Here is a 14,951-nt window from a genome sequence, read left to right as displayed (position 1 = left end):
TGTACCCCAACTCTGGGGTGACAGAAGACCTCGTCCGTGCATATCAAACTTCAAGATCAAATCACGATGAGGGATCTGTGTCATCGTCTGCTCGCAGCGCCTCCCCTGAGGTAGGTCAGGAACTGGACTGAGGATGGGCCGAACGTGGATTGGCGACCTTCCGCCCTGCCTCCAGGTATTCCGACGTTTTCTCCTCATGGTCTTCGGGATATTCCCAACCCCAACTCACACTTCTCGTCGAGGCACAACCGGTTTCCTGGCTTAGGGGCGCGGAACCTGATTCTCGTGAAGCCAATCCAACGCCCAGCTTTCTCTCCCTAGGTCTGTCTGTTAGTGGGTATCGACACCCCCTTCACCACAGAAAGAGGCGCATACTTTACCATTTTTCTTTTTTGTTCTTTTTGTAGGTGGCTGTGTATTATTTTAATTCTTCTCTACTTATTGTTGACATTTTGTAAATGTGTTTTTATTATATTAACCAAGTAGAATAGAACTTACTAAAATTATTAAAACACAGCACTTGCATACTGCGAATAACATCGTATGCATGGACATTTTGGAGGTCTTGTTTTGAAATTTTAAATGTAGACTCGTTTTTTTCAAAAAAAATAGCGTCCTAGCGAGAGCTCTGAAGGGGTACCATCAGTACCTAAAACAGGGCGGGGAAGTTGTGGGCCTCCTCCAAAATGTTTTATTAAATTATAAATATATGTTAATATTGTTATACTGTTATAATATGGTTACTCTCCACACAGCATCCCCAAAGATGACATGGGCCCTGAGAGAAATTATTTTCTTGGGGCTCCTTTGTGGAGTTCATGTAAATTTGTTTGTTTTTTAAAATACCTATGGTTAAATAATAAACAGCACTTGCAAATATGAATATTCAGTTTCCTTAAATGTAAAATAAACAACGCATGGTTGTCAGTGTTGCCACTACAATTAACAAACGATAAACACGTTCACGCCCACGCAAAGACAAATCTATTTAATGTTGCCTCTCCTTCACCATTCACCCCACGCACTCCCCTCAATGCCTTGAGTTTCAGGGGAGTAGCCTCAAAGTCAAACCTACAAAGAGGGTAATTTATTGATATACTCGTAAATACGAAAAAATTGCACAGGAGTTGGCTAACGAAATTGTATTAACTATTATTTGTTAATTTATAACGCCGAAAATACTTTTGCCAATGTCTTAACAATAAAAAAGCCAATCATAACGTGAAAAGTGTCTTTGTTCAAGCAATAAAAACTATCGAAATTTGCTAAACTTTATTAATATATTTTTTTAGGTAAATGCAACTATTTTCAGCTAATTTAATAATTTTTTTTTTATTTTTATAGTGAATACCTCACAAGAGTCCCAACTGCTCCCGTCTGGAGCCAGTGAGACTATGGCATCCCCAATTGGGGGATGTTGTGAGGCTGAAGGTAAGTGGGGAAGGGAAAGAGGAAGGTGGGGAAGTACCTGGCTATTCAGATCTAGTCACTAAACACGGCTAAAGCCATTTGGAGCAACGTTTCAATTCTGAATGGTGGTCTTACACCAGGGCGATACTGGTAGTATCTTCCACTCTGGAACGTGCCGCAAATATACTATATATTATTTTAATTAATTAATTGTGAAATAACACAAATTAATCAAATAAAATTTATTTGCGCACGCCGGGTTCGAACCCGCGACCTTCGGAATGGCAGTCCAATGCGTTACCACTGGACTATGCCGGCCGTCAAATTAAATGGCCGGCCAATTTACCCCGTGTGTTACGGAATTTTGAAAAGTCAATTATTTAAGTTTCCTTAGATCCGCCGGCAGACTTCAAAACTTTTTCGTGGTGTAATAATTGGTAGATACTCTCAGTTCATGGTGAAAAACAACCGTTCAAAATCAACATCATTGTTGTTTGAACTGGTTTTAGTCGAGATTTCCCAGATTCCCTCTACCTCACCTGTCAATTGTCAATGTGATTTTGGCTATTTACTCAATCCAATTCAATATTCTGTTATTATTTAAAAAAACATTACAAAATGACATTTAAATAACATATTATAAAGCATAAATATAATTTATATAATTCGTGCATAATCAATAATTAATTTGTTCATAAGCAGTCTAACTGATTCTAAATATGTCGATATACGAATCGATTCTGATCAACAGCAAGTTGATCAGACCGTTGGGCAAGTTAGTAATGCAAGATGGCAGGTAGTCTATGCTGTCGGTGATGGAGATAACATAGAAATAAATGCTCTCCATGATTCGCCGAGTTTTCAAACCATCCACGAATCAGGTAAGTTTTTAGATTCTCACGGCCAAAAGCATTTTTGTTGTTTGTTTTTGGGGTGTTATGCCGTGTTGCGCTAACTCCTTCTTTAGCCGACGTTTCGGACAGCGTTGCAGTGTCCATCATCAGGGCAGATCCGGTAGATCCGAAGATGTGTAAAAAAAAAAAAAAACGCATCAACATTTTTTTACACATCTTCGGATCTACCGGATCTGCCCTGATGATGGACACTGCAACGCTGTCCGAAACGTCGGCTAAAGAAGGAGTTAGCGCAACACGGCATAACACCCCAAAAACAAACAACAAACATCCACGAATCAGTTTGAAGAAATGTGTGGCAATGTGAACACCTCTTCTGACTCGTAAATAGTTTATTCTGAGCATACGCAAGAGAAACTCAGAAGGATAGGGCCACATATACTAGCCAAAATCTCTCAGGTAGAGAATTCTCTAAAATTGTGCATTGAAGTACCATAGATGGAATTTAAATCGACCCGTCAACATTTTCACTCTAGTTTCTTTGCGGACGTCTGCGGAAACAGCTATAATGATTTGAAATTATTAAATCTGGAAAATCGCGATTTACTGCAATTATAAGCAAAAAAAATTTCGTTCTGTGATAAAAAAAGAATTTTAAAGGGTTCGAAAAAAGATAGAAGGTAAAGCAATTGAAGGAAATATTGTCGATCAGTCCGCAGTGTCTATCCAAATATTTATCATTCTCCAATATCAATGGGAAGTCGCAAAAGTCAATCGCTTCGAACTAGGAAATATTTAATGAAAAAAAACATACACTTAGTAAGACACCACTTTATTTTTGAATCAATAACGATAGCCAACCGGGTTTCGCTCGTCCCAAGCTTCATCAGGGCAAAATATCAACTAAAGCTAATTAGATACAGGCACATACATATATTCCGCCGCTGAAACTGTTCTTTCCTTCCCCCCCCTCCCTCCTCCTCGTCCTTAATAATTTGTCTCCACCTTTTCTATTTGCATCTCTTTCTATCTGTTTTGTATCTCTTTCACTCATTGTTTTCATTTACCTATATATATATATATATATGTGCCTGTATCTAATTAGCTTTAGTTGATATTTTGCCCTGATGAAGCTTGGGAAAAGCGAAACCCGGTTGGCTATCGTTATTGATTCAAAAATAAAGTGGTGTCTTACTAAGTGTATGTTTTTTTCATTCAATATGTCACACCCCAAAGTATTTGCTTCCTTCGAAAATAGGAAATATTTAACTGCGAATCGAATTTATTGACGTACTCGTAAATTGATCTGATTATTGAAAATTGATATTGATCGTCTCCAGGCCGTTTAAATCACAACATTACTATTTTATTTTGCAGCATTTTTCAACTTCTACTTTCAAAGAACGCATTTCCATCTCTGCTTAGAAAGAGCAGACATTCAAAATCTCACAATGTAAGCCGTGTTTGCTTCTGTAAATGTAGGGAGGAGGCTGGAAGGTAATTGTCGGCAAACATTTCAAGTCAAAGTGGGCTAATGGAAAGTGCTTGTGATATCCCGGGCCATGGCTTTCCGTATGGAACAACACTCGACAGGCGCAAAGTGTGATGCGGAAACAAACATGTGAATGGGCGACAAAGTCGGATTGTTTTGGCGTTAAGAGTGATTGCAAAAATCGTGAAACATAATTATACTCGCACAGCCAGTGCTTTGTATTCATTTACCTAAACGTAAGTTTGTACATAACATAACGATTAAATAAATAAACAATGAATCAATTTAACGAGTATATTCATTTTTCTTAATTAAAGTAATTCATAAAATTATTTTTCAATAATTTTGATTATTTTTTTAATGTTTCTCTTCTATAGAAGCTGGCGTTTGTGTCTAGAAGGGTAGTTAGCATCAAGATGAAGAATATTTAGTGTTTGTAGTTATGATTTAAGGAAATATAAATATTTAAATAAATATGAGTAAAAAATCAAATGTAAATTTATAATTAATTAACAAGATAGTTTCACCATTTAGGTGTTTTTACATTGAACTTCTCTTTAATCGCTTTTAGTAGGTGTTTATCGTTTTGGATTGTTCTGATATTTTGGGGTAGGCTGTTGAAGTATGTTTTCCCTAGATATATGTAATGATGTTGAGCAAAAGAGCATAACAATATTGTAAACGGCACGAAATTAATAAATTTAGAAAAGTTTGATATTTTATATTTAATAGGTTTATTAAAACAACTTAACCAATTATGCTCTAAAAGACGATTCTCATATTTTGAATTGTCAATGTAATATTAGAATTTTTTTTTTTTGATACATCTTTTAAAATTTCTTTTGTGTTCGGGAGAGAATGAATGAAAAAAGGGGAGATTCACCCACTTCCTGACATCCGATCGAGCTGAAACTCGACAGATAAACTGGTGGTCGATGACAATTCTATCAACTTTTGGTGGCAATCCTGAATACTCCTCATCCAATGAAACCGTGCACACCTACTAAATCACCTAACATAGCAAACCACTTGGGGTGGCCTATGGTAGAGATGTTGATTATCCAACAAATGGTACCCAAACCCACCTTCCAAATTGTAGGTTGATGTTCCTAAACGTTTTTTTTAAATATTTCTACTGCGGAGTCATGTTTCAGAATGCGTCTGAATCTAGTTGGTCTTTTTTTTCAAATATTACTTGGTAAGATGTTTTGAAAAAATCTCCCAAGTAGAAATAAATGCCGCCAACGGGAATTAAACCCGTGCCTTCTGATGTCCGGTCAGGTGCTCTGAAACCACTGAGCTATGTCGGCTTATTTCCAACCCACCAAATAATTCAATATAAACTAGTACCTCGTTGGCGGCATTTATGTTTACTCGGGAGATATTTTCAATTTGTATTGATATTTCAGGCGACTAATTATTGTTTATAATTATTTGTTATTTTTATGCTATGCATAAAACCTTGTCTTAAAAACATTACTTTTTCATTAAAACAAAAAAAATAATATTTGACAAGTCATTAACATTTCACAAACAAATGAATACGTCTCGACGCCATCTAGTGAGAAATTTAGCACTAACAAAACCTTTCCTACAAAAATAAAGTTGGTTGTTTACAGGTGGAAAAAATATAATAAGCGGTAACTGTTAATTGAGGTACTAGTTAAAAAAAAAAACAAAAAAAAACAACAACGCCTTAACAACCATGCAAAGCATTCTTCAAAACAACTACAACATGAAGATAAATGAAAACAAAACAAAGCTGCTGACTGTAGGCCGAACGCAACATCAGATGAGAGTAGAGATGGCAGGAGTTCCACTAAAGAACACCAAGGAGTTTGTCTACCTCGGGAGCAAAATAACATGGGACGGTCGGTCTAAGAGCGAGGTCGACAGCCGTATACATCAGGCTAGGCTTGCATTCAATAAAAGGTCGAAAATAATAGAATCGAATAATATAGACCTAAAACTGAGAATACTCCTCATCAAGACCTATGTATGGAGTATCTTGATGTACGGCTGCGAAACATGGTGCCTATCCGAAAGAGATAAACGGAGACTAGAGGCTTTTGAGATGTGGTCCTATAGAAGACTGTTAGGAATTTCCTGGAGAGACCATATTACAAATGAGGAGGTTCTCCAAAGAATCGAAGGAGGAAGGCACCTTCTCAGGACCTTGTCCGAAAGGCGTGAAAGATGGATCGGCCATGTTATACGACAAGAAGGCCTCTTGCATGTCATAATGGAGGGTATGACCGAGGGGACCAACTCTAGGGGACGCCCACGCCGAGAGTACCTGGAGGACCTGCTGGTGGACGTGCGCTGCTCATCATATGCAGAAGTCAAAAGAGCCGCACAAGACAGGGAAGAATGGAAGAGGAGATCAGATGAAATTGCTGCAAACCAATTGAAACCAGAGAGTAAATATTGAATTATTTGGCGGGTTGGAAATAACCCAAAATAGCTCAGGTGGTTTCAGAGCACCTGACCGGACATCAGAAGGCACGGGTTTAATTCCCGTTGGCGGTATTTATTTTTACTCGGGAGATATTTTCAATTTGTGTTGATATTTAAGGCGACTAATTATTGCTTATAATTATTTGTTATCCTGTATGCTACGCATAAAACCTTGTCTTATAAACATTTGTTTATGATAAAAAAAAAAAAACAATTTGATTTCGTGTTTGATTCTTATAGTTGAAGTACTCCTAGATAACGGAAACATCTGGATAGGTAATTTTATTTATTCATTCTCGGGAAATCGACAGTTTACATTTAATCAGTTTGTACATAAGTATTTTATATTAAAATAAAACCAATTATGGATTTCCTCCTTGTGACTTTAACTGAGACAGCATTATATGGAATAAGTTATTTAAATTTGTGAGAAAGGAATATTAATTATATGAATATGAATGCATCAAAGAGCAGATTAAAAGTACAGTGCAAATATTTACACTGCGGTATGCCTACGCTTAACCGGTCATATGGTTCAAGTACACGCAATCGATATGCATGTGAACTTTGAATACAACTTTTTGACTAATGAACCGTATGATGTTTTTGTGTTTGTTTTATATACCCTAATAATAAATATTATACAAAAACAAAAAAGGAGTAAATATGTAAAACTTTTTAATACAAAAAATCCTGATGTAAAAAAACTGCTTACGGTAACCCCACGTGTCTCTAATAGTATATTTCGAAGAATCACTAGGCCATGATGTTAATAATATTGCAATCTGATCAATCAATATTTGTGACGATACAGAAATTCTAGACAGTATGATGAAAATTTCACATCAGTGAACGGATAGCTTTATTATATATAACACGAATTTATTTCAGTTATGGCGATGCTATACGTAGTAATGCAAAACCATGTGTTTTTGGTTTGAAAATTTGGTCGCCTAGAAATGTTTCAGATGCTTTAATTAAATACTGCGAATAGAATACATCTTGACCTTGAAATAATCGAGTATTTTTATAAACCCAGAAAAAAATAATGTATAGGCCTATGAAAACTGCTTTAAAGTTCAAAATCTCCTACTTACTGTTGTGTATAAAGCTTCGGGCTTTCAGACACAGATGGCAGTGCTCTTAGTTTTAGCCTCCGACGACAGAGGGCGTCTCAGCTTTAGGTTAAGTTTGATTGGAATCCCACTGGGGGACGGAATCTAGCGAGTTCCGAGAAAGGTTGACCAACGCGGTAATATTGTACACGCGATATTCTAAATAAACCAGTTAATAACAAGTAACCTATTTATTACTGAAAGAGGTATCTTCCATCCAAGGAGTGTTGGGAGTCTGTGGCAAGAAGTCCACGGCTGTATATCCTGAAGGATAGAACATCACAGCTGGCGCAGTCGAAGGATAACTGGAATTTTTTTTTTGTTGTCACACGGCAGCAGAATTTTGTCAACCAGGAACGTGAGGGCTAAGTCACGAGGTGACTTCCAATTGTGTTTTCTTTCGTGGAGAAGGGAGACAAGATTGGTTATCCAGGTCCGTGGAGGCCTAGGATCGACGATTTCTGTTCTAGGAATTAAGAGGCAATTTACCAGAGGACCATTTTAACAAAGGAAAATAATCCATTGCCAAGGCGAGCGGTGGAGCTAATTTGGAACAATAAAACATTGCCAGGACGTGCGGTGTTTGCAGCATTTATCTATTGCCAAGGCGAGCGGTGGATAATAACAACTTTTGAAGGAATTTCTGAAAGACTGGCGGCGGAAAGAAGAGTTCCTGAGTTAAGTAGTTGTTTTTTTTGTTGGAGGTTATTGTTCCGGGTTTTGTTTTTTTTTTTCTTGTGTGTTTTTATTGTGGTCTGTGCTTCGTGTAGATATGGAATCGGGAAGAATTCCGAGTTTTAATCATCTCGAGGGAGATTGGTTCGTGTTTAAGCTTCGTCTAGAACAGTTTTTCGTTATAAATGATGAGATTAACGCGGATAAAAAAAGGGCGTTTCTGTTAAATCTTTTGGAGCCGGATACACTCTCTTTGTTGATAAATTTGTGTTTTCCACTTAGAGTTACGGACGTATCATTTGAAAAATTATGGGCACTTCTTGAAAAACATTGCAATAAAAAGCGTTCAGTATTCAAAGAACGCGAAGTATTTTTTTCAGCAAGACAAGAGGCGGGCGAATCCATTAAAGATTTTGGGGTTAGATTACGATCTTTGTCAACTTATTGTGAATTTGAAGCTAGGTTGGAGAAAAATTTAGTAGATATGTTTGCCATTGGATTATTACCGGGTCGCATTAAAGACAAGATTTACTTGGAAGGGCTGAAATTGTCACTTAGCGAACTAGAGGAAATAGCTAATAGTATGTCAGTTTTAGACGTTCCAAATAATTCAATTAAATCAGAGGTTAACATCATCAGTAAGAATACTAGCAATAGGCATTTTTCTAAGGGCAATAAACAAAAGTTTGCCGCGAGTTCATCTGTAAACAAACCGACGTATACAGTACCATCGGGTGCGAAAACCCAGTGCCGAATTTGCAAGAAAACGGGTCATTGTACTAATTCATGCAAATTTCGCAATGCGAGATGCTACAAATGCAATGAAGTAGGTCATCTGAAAAAATATAGTGTGAATAATAACTTTTCAAATAGTGTAAATCCAATTGTTGAGGATTTTTGTTGTAATAATCATGTGATAGCTTCAATAAAACCGTTCACAGCAGACATTATAATTAACGACAAGCATTTAAGAGCGATGGTCGATTCGGGATCTTCGTTAAGTGTAATGCAGGAAGAAATCTTTAAGCGTCATTTTGGTTCATTAAAATTATTGGCGGATAACCGTATCATTACTGGGTACGCAGGGAATCCTTTGAAAGTTATTGGCAAAGTTATTTTTGACGTGAAGTTCAAAAATAAAAACAATAATGTTACATTTATAATTGTTGCGGGAGGTTCAGATCTAATTGTAGGTAGAGATTTCATGGATATTTTTGGGTTAGAAATCGCTTCAGTACAAAATACAATTAATTCGGTGGACCCAGAAGAGGAATATAAGGATAATTTTATTCGTGAATTTCCGGATGTTTTTACTGAAAAGCTGGGTAAATTTAATAAATTTAAGGTGTCTTTTAAGGTTAATAAAGATGCGAGTCCAATTTTTTTTAATGCTAGGCCGGTTCCCTTTTCAATTAAAGAAAAAATTGAGGCGGAATTAAAGTCTATGGTAAAAGACGGGATAATATCACCGGTCACGAGTAGCAATTTCGCATCACCGATAGTACCTGTCGTAAAGAAGAACGGTAACATTAGGGTTTGCGCTGACTTCAAAAGAAGTCTTAATCTGATTACAAATTTGGAAAAATATCCATTACCCAAGATAGAAGAGGTTATTCATAAGATAAGTTCAGGTAAATTATTTGCGAAACTGGATCTAAAACAAGCATACTGTCAGTTAGAATTGGAGAAACATTGTAAAAGATTTACATGCATTAATACGCATTTGGGATTATTCCAGTTTAATAGGCTGGTCTTCGGTTTTAAATCGGCACCGGCAATTTTTGCGAGAACTATAGCGAGTTGTTTGCAAGGATTAAAAAAGGCGTGGCTTTTTATTTAGATGACATTATAATTTCAGGGATCAATGAGCGGGATCTTGAGAATAATATTCGAGTGGTGTGTAATCGCTTAAGAGAATGTGGTTTATGCGTCAATACGGAGAAATGTGAATTTTTCGTTAAAACAATTGATTTTTTAGGATACGTTATTTCGGAAAAGGGTATTCAACCTCAAAGTGACAAATTAGAAGCTATTAAAAAAGCACCGTATCCAGCAGATGTTCAACAATTAAAAACTTTATTAGGATTTTTTAATTTTTATAGGAATTTCATTCCGAATATGTCTTCAATCTGCGAACCGTTACATAATCTCTTAAAGAAAAATACGAGGTTTGAGTTCGATCAGAGGTGTTCACACGCTGTGGACAAGATTAAATGCCTAATGAGTAGTAATAGGATACTAACTAATTACTTTCCTAATTTACCTATTAAGCTATATACTGATGCAAGTAGCTCGGGGCTCGGAGCTTCCTTGTTCCATAGTTTCGCGGATGGATCGTTGAGACCAATTGAATTTGCGTCTAGAAGTTTAACAAGTGCGGAAAAAAAATACAGCATCCTTGATTTGGAAGCTTTGGCTATTGTTTTTGGGTTAAACAAGTTTTTTCGCTATTTATATGGAAGAGAATTTACATTATGTGTAGACAATATGCCACTAATGAGGATTTTAGGAGAAAATAAACACATACCGGTGTTAGCAGCTAATCGGTTGCAACGTTATGGGATCATCTTGGCAGGGTTCTCATACAAAATTGAGTACGTTAAATCAGCTAATAATCATGCGGATTATTTATCGCGTTTGCCGTTGGAAAACTCAGAGGAAAAATCGGAAGACGATCTAGGTTCCGATTTCATAGGCTATATAGAAAAGTGTGAACACTTAGATGTAAAGCGTATAGTCGCAGCGACAGGCTCAGACCCAGAAATTCAAGGAATTTTAGGGCATCTTCGTAGAGGGTGGCCCAAGTGGGTAAATCGCGACAGTTTTTTATGGAAATTCTGGATTAAAAGGAATGAATTATCTATTGAAAATGATTGTTTGTTTTGGCAACATAGAATTATAATTCCAAGTTCGCTTCAGAGTATAGTTTTAGATTTGTTACACAGATCGCATTTGGGCATTGTAAAAATGAAGGGATTAGCCAAAGGTTATTTTTGGTGGCCGTCAATGAACAAGGACTTAGAGAAAATCGTTCAAAGTTGCAAAGATTGTGCAGCAGTTAGGCCGTTACCACCTAAGAGTCATTTATCAGTCTGGCCTAATTCAGGATCAGCATGGAAGAGGCTGCATCTGGATTATTGTGGGCCAATTTCGGGGAAAATGTTTTAGTTATTTGCGACGCTTTCTCAAAATGGGTAGATTGCGTGGAAATACCGAAAGCAGACTCAAGTCATACGATTAATGAGTTGAAGAGAATTTTTTCAAATTTTGGGTACCCGGACTGTATTGTAACTGATAATGGAACCGTTTTTACTAGTCAGGAGTTCAAAGATTTCTTAGAGTATAATAATATTGAGTTTTTAACAACGCCAGTGCGTCATTCCCAAAGCAATGGGCAGGCTGAAAACTCGGTAAAAACAGTGAAGAATTTTTTAAAGAAAATTCTTGTTAATAACGTACTTAAGTCAAATTATAAAGATAGATTATATGAATTTTTAAGTGATTATAGGAATATTCCACATTCCACAACTGGAATTGAACTCCCAGTGCTTATGTTTGGTAGGAGATTAAAATCAACCTTTAGTAGCCTTTTACCTAAAAGTTTTGAAGAAAACGTAGCAACCTCGACAGAGAATTTAGCGAATGCGAATATTAATAAAGGTCAGGTAAATCAGTTTAGGAATTTCGGTGGGGTTGTTTGTAGAAGTTTTCAGATAGGTCAGAAGTGTTTAGCGAGAGACTTCAGACAAGTGAATAAATGTTCTTGGGCAAAAGGAATTGTTGAAAAAAGACTGGGAAAAAAACTGTATATTATTAAAATTGTGGGGACACAGATGTCGTGGAAAAGGCATATTGATCAACTGAGAGGATGTCCGCAGCACAGGGAGGAAGAGGCAGAGAGTGAACCTTTCGCGTCTGATATGACGAAATGCTGGGCAGATGAGGTTGACACGTCACTCCTTTTGAGAGATTTTAACCGGTGTTCTCTTGATTTCAGGTCTCCAGGGACATTTACATTAATGAAGATACCTCTTTCAGTAATAAATAGGTTACTTGTTATTAACTGGTTTATTTAGAATATCGCGTGTACAATATTACCGCGTTGGTCAACCTTTCTCGGAACTCGCTAGATTCCGTCCCCCAGTGGGATTCCAATCAAACTTAACCTAAAGCTGAGACGCCCTCTGTCGTCGGAGGCTAAAACTAAGAGCACTGCCATCTGTGTCTGAAAGCCCGAAGCTTTATACACAACAGTAAGTAGGAGATTTTGAACTTTAAAGCAGTTTTCATAGGCCTATACATTATTTTTTTCTGGGTTTATAAAAATACTCGATTATTTCAAGGTCAAGATGTATTCTATTCGCAGTATTTAATTAAAGCATCTGAAACATTTCTAGGCGACCAAATTTTCAAACCAAAAACACATGATTTTGCATTACTACGTATAGCATCGCCTTAACTGAAATAAATTCGTGTTATATATAATAAAGCTATCCGTTCACTGATGTGAAATTTTCATCATACTGTCTAGAATTTCTGTATCGTCACAAATATTGATTGATCAGATTGCAATATTATTAACATCATGGCCTAGTGATTCTTCGAAATATATTGGTCTATGATTAAACTGGTCAACACATTTTTTGTCCCTTTAACGAAAGTAGCCAAATCTGACAGGAAATTTTACGCTGATTTCAGATATGTGATTAGTTTTTTTTCTATCACGTCAGGTTTTTATGGGTTTTAAGTTTTACTAAAATGTGTATCAATTTATATTTATTCGTGATTTATAATTGATTTTTTGATTTTTTGACCATCCATTCCACTTGGTCATGCTGCAAACATGAAAGAGAACTATGAAAACATGAAACTGCTGTTAAAAAAAAAAAATTGTAAAATACGAATGGAAAATATGTCGTGATCACAAAATAATAGGGCTCCTACTAAGACTGCAAGCGGGATACACAAAGTATTGTGGTTTTCTGTGCGAGTGGGACAGCAGAGACAGGAAAGACCAAGGACTGGCCTACTAGAAAGCACCTTAAACCTGGCACGAAGAATGTTCAACATGCTCCCTTAGTAAAATCTAAAGATATCTTACTTACACCCTTACACGTTAAATTGGGTTTGATGAAAATTTTTGTAAAAGGATGGAAATGGCATGATTTACTTAAAGCAAAACGTTCCTAAGATCAACGACGGAAAAATTAAAGAAGAAATATTCGTGGGACCACAAATAAGGGAGGTCTTGACTGATCCGAATTTTATAACAGTGTTGAGACCAGTCGAGCTAGCCGATTGGTCAGCCTTCAATCTTCAGCCTCCGAATGTTGTTGAGATATTTCTTGGAAGTCATTAAAGTGAAGACTATATCAGCATTGTGTCTGAAATGCTCATGGCCTATAAAAATATGGGATGTAACGTCACTAAAAATACACTTCCTTCACTCTCATTTGAATTTTTTCCCAGAAAATATGGAAGATGTCAGTGACGAGCACGGCGAACGATTTCACAAGGACATTACGGCTATGGAAAAGCGATACCAAGGAAAGTGGAGTCCATCTATGCAAGCAGACTATTGCTGGACCCTGCAGAGAGACTCTCAAGATACTCACAAGCGCAAATCAGGAGCAAAAAAAATTAAATTGAATTAGTTTTGAAATTTTGTTAAGTAAGTACCCGTCATACTATGGAAGAATTATGTGAAAAAACTTTGTTATATAATAAAAAAACATGGCCTATAATTTTTTTTTTGTTTCATTTCGTGTTTATGGATACTAAATACATATAAAAAAAATAGCTATGCTTAAGGGACTGCACTTAAAAAAATAAATGTCGACCAGTGTTATTGATGTCTTTATGATTACCTTATTTAAAAATTGGTGTGATAGTCCCTATTTTGAATTGTGATGGAAATGTGCTTTGTTAGCAAGAGTATCGGTTCAATAAGTTAGTCTTGTAAGTATTTTAATTAGTTTCATTGTGATTCGATTTATTTATTCCACTGCCAGATGAAGATGAAGTCCATTTATTTCACTACCAGATGAAGATGTTGATTTATTCCACTACCAGATGAAGATGAAGTCCATTTATTCCACTACCAGATGAAGATGAAGTCCATTTATTCCACTACCAGATGAAGATGAAGTCCATTTATTCTACTTCCAGATGAAGATGTTGATTTGAATTTAGATAAAATTAGTGTAAGTTCATGTTTAGTGGTTGGTCTTAGTGCAAATTTCTTCCTTTTAGAATTTGAGTGTTTGTTTATGTTCAAGCCTATGTTTGTGAAAAAATTGTTTGTGTAGTTTACTAGTTGATGTATATTTTTATTGAACGAGAGTATACCTTTATCGGTGTCGATTTCATCCAATGTGTTTGTTTTGTTTTTATTAGTGTAGGTGATTTCTTTAATTTTTTGCCACATAAGTTTTAATTAAGTTTAAGTAATTATTAGAGTAATTTTGAAAAAACAACCAACATTTTCTCGAGCAATATAGTTAAATATTTTTAAAGTACCAAAAATTGAAATACTTTATAAAAAAGATTCAATATTACAAATTTTCAAAGAAAATGTAATAAATAAATTTAAACTTACATCGTTAAGGCATAAGCATAAGATTCAAATTCCTCTATGTTCAACACAATAAATGTACAATTATTATTTTAAAAAAATCATAAAATATTTCAATAGTCTTCCCGAAGAAATAAAAAAATAACACATTTGGTATCATTTAAAAAAAAGATCAAACTATATTTAAAAAAAATTAACAACCATAACATCACCAATCACTTCATTTCATGCCATATTATAAATTTTTAACGCAACAACATCCTAGTATTTAAGATTATATTTACTGTACACTATTCTATAGTATCACTGTACACTAAAATGTAAAATTATGAAAAAACTCCTACATCAAGCTCAAGAGCTAGCTCTCTTAATTG

General features: G+C 35.8%; 1 protein-coding gene across 1 annotated transcript in view; it reads right to left on the bottom strand.

Annotated features, from left to right (window-relative positions):
• The window catches only part of LOC149413544 (guanylate cyclase soluble subunit beta-1-like), a 112,063-nt gene that overhangs the window by 31,035 nt on the left and 66,077 nt on the right, over positions 1 to 14,951 (bottom strand). The gene's annotated exons all lie outside the window — the stretch shown is intronic.

Source organism: Hesperophylax consimilis, chromosome 21 (assembly GCF_061612785.1).
Source record: "Hesperophylax consimilis isolate HC1 chromosome 21, BYU_Hcon_1.0, whole genome shotgun sequence".
NCBI lineage: Eukaryota > Metazoa > Arthropoda > Insecta > Trichoptera > Limnephilidae > Hesperophylax > Hesperophylax consimilis.
The sequence above is the reverse complement of the archived record's forward strand: the minus strand, read 5'-3'. Positions and strand labels throughout refer to the sequence as shown.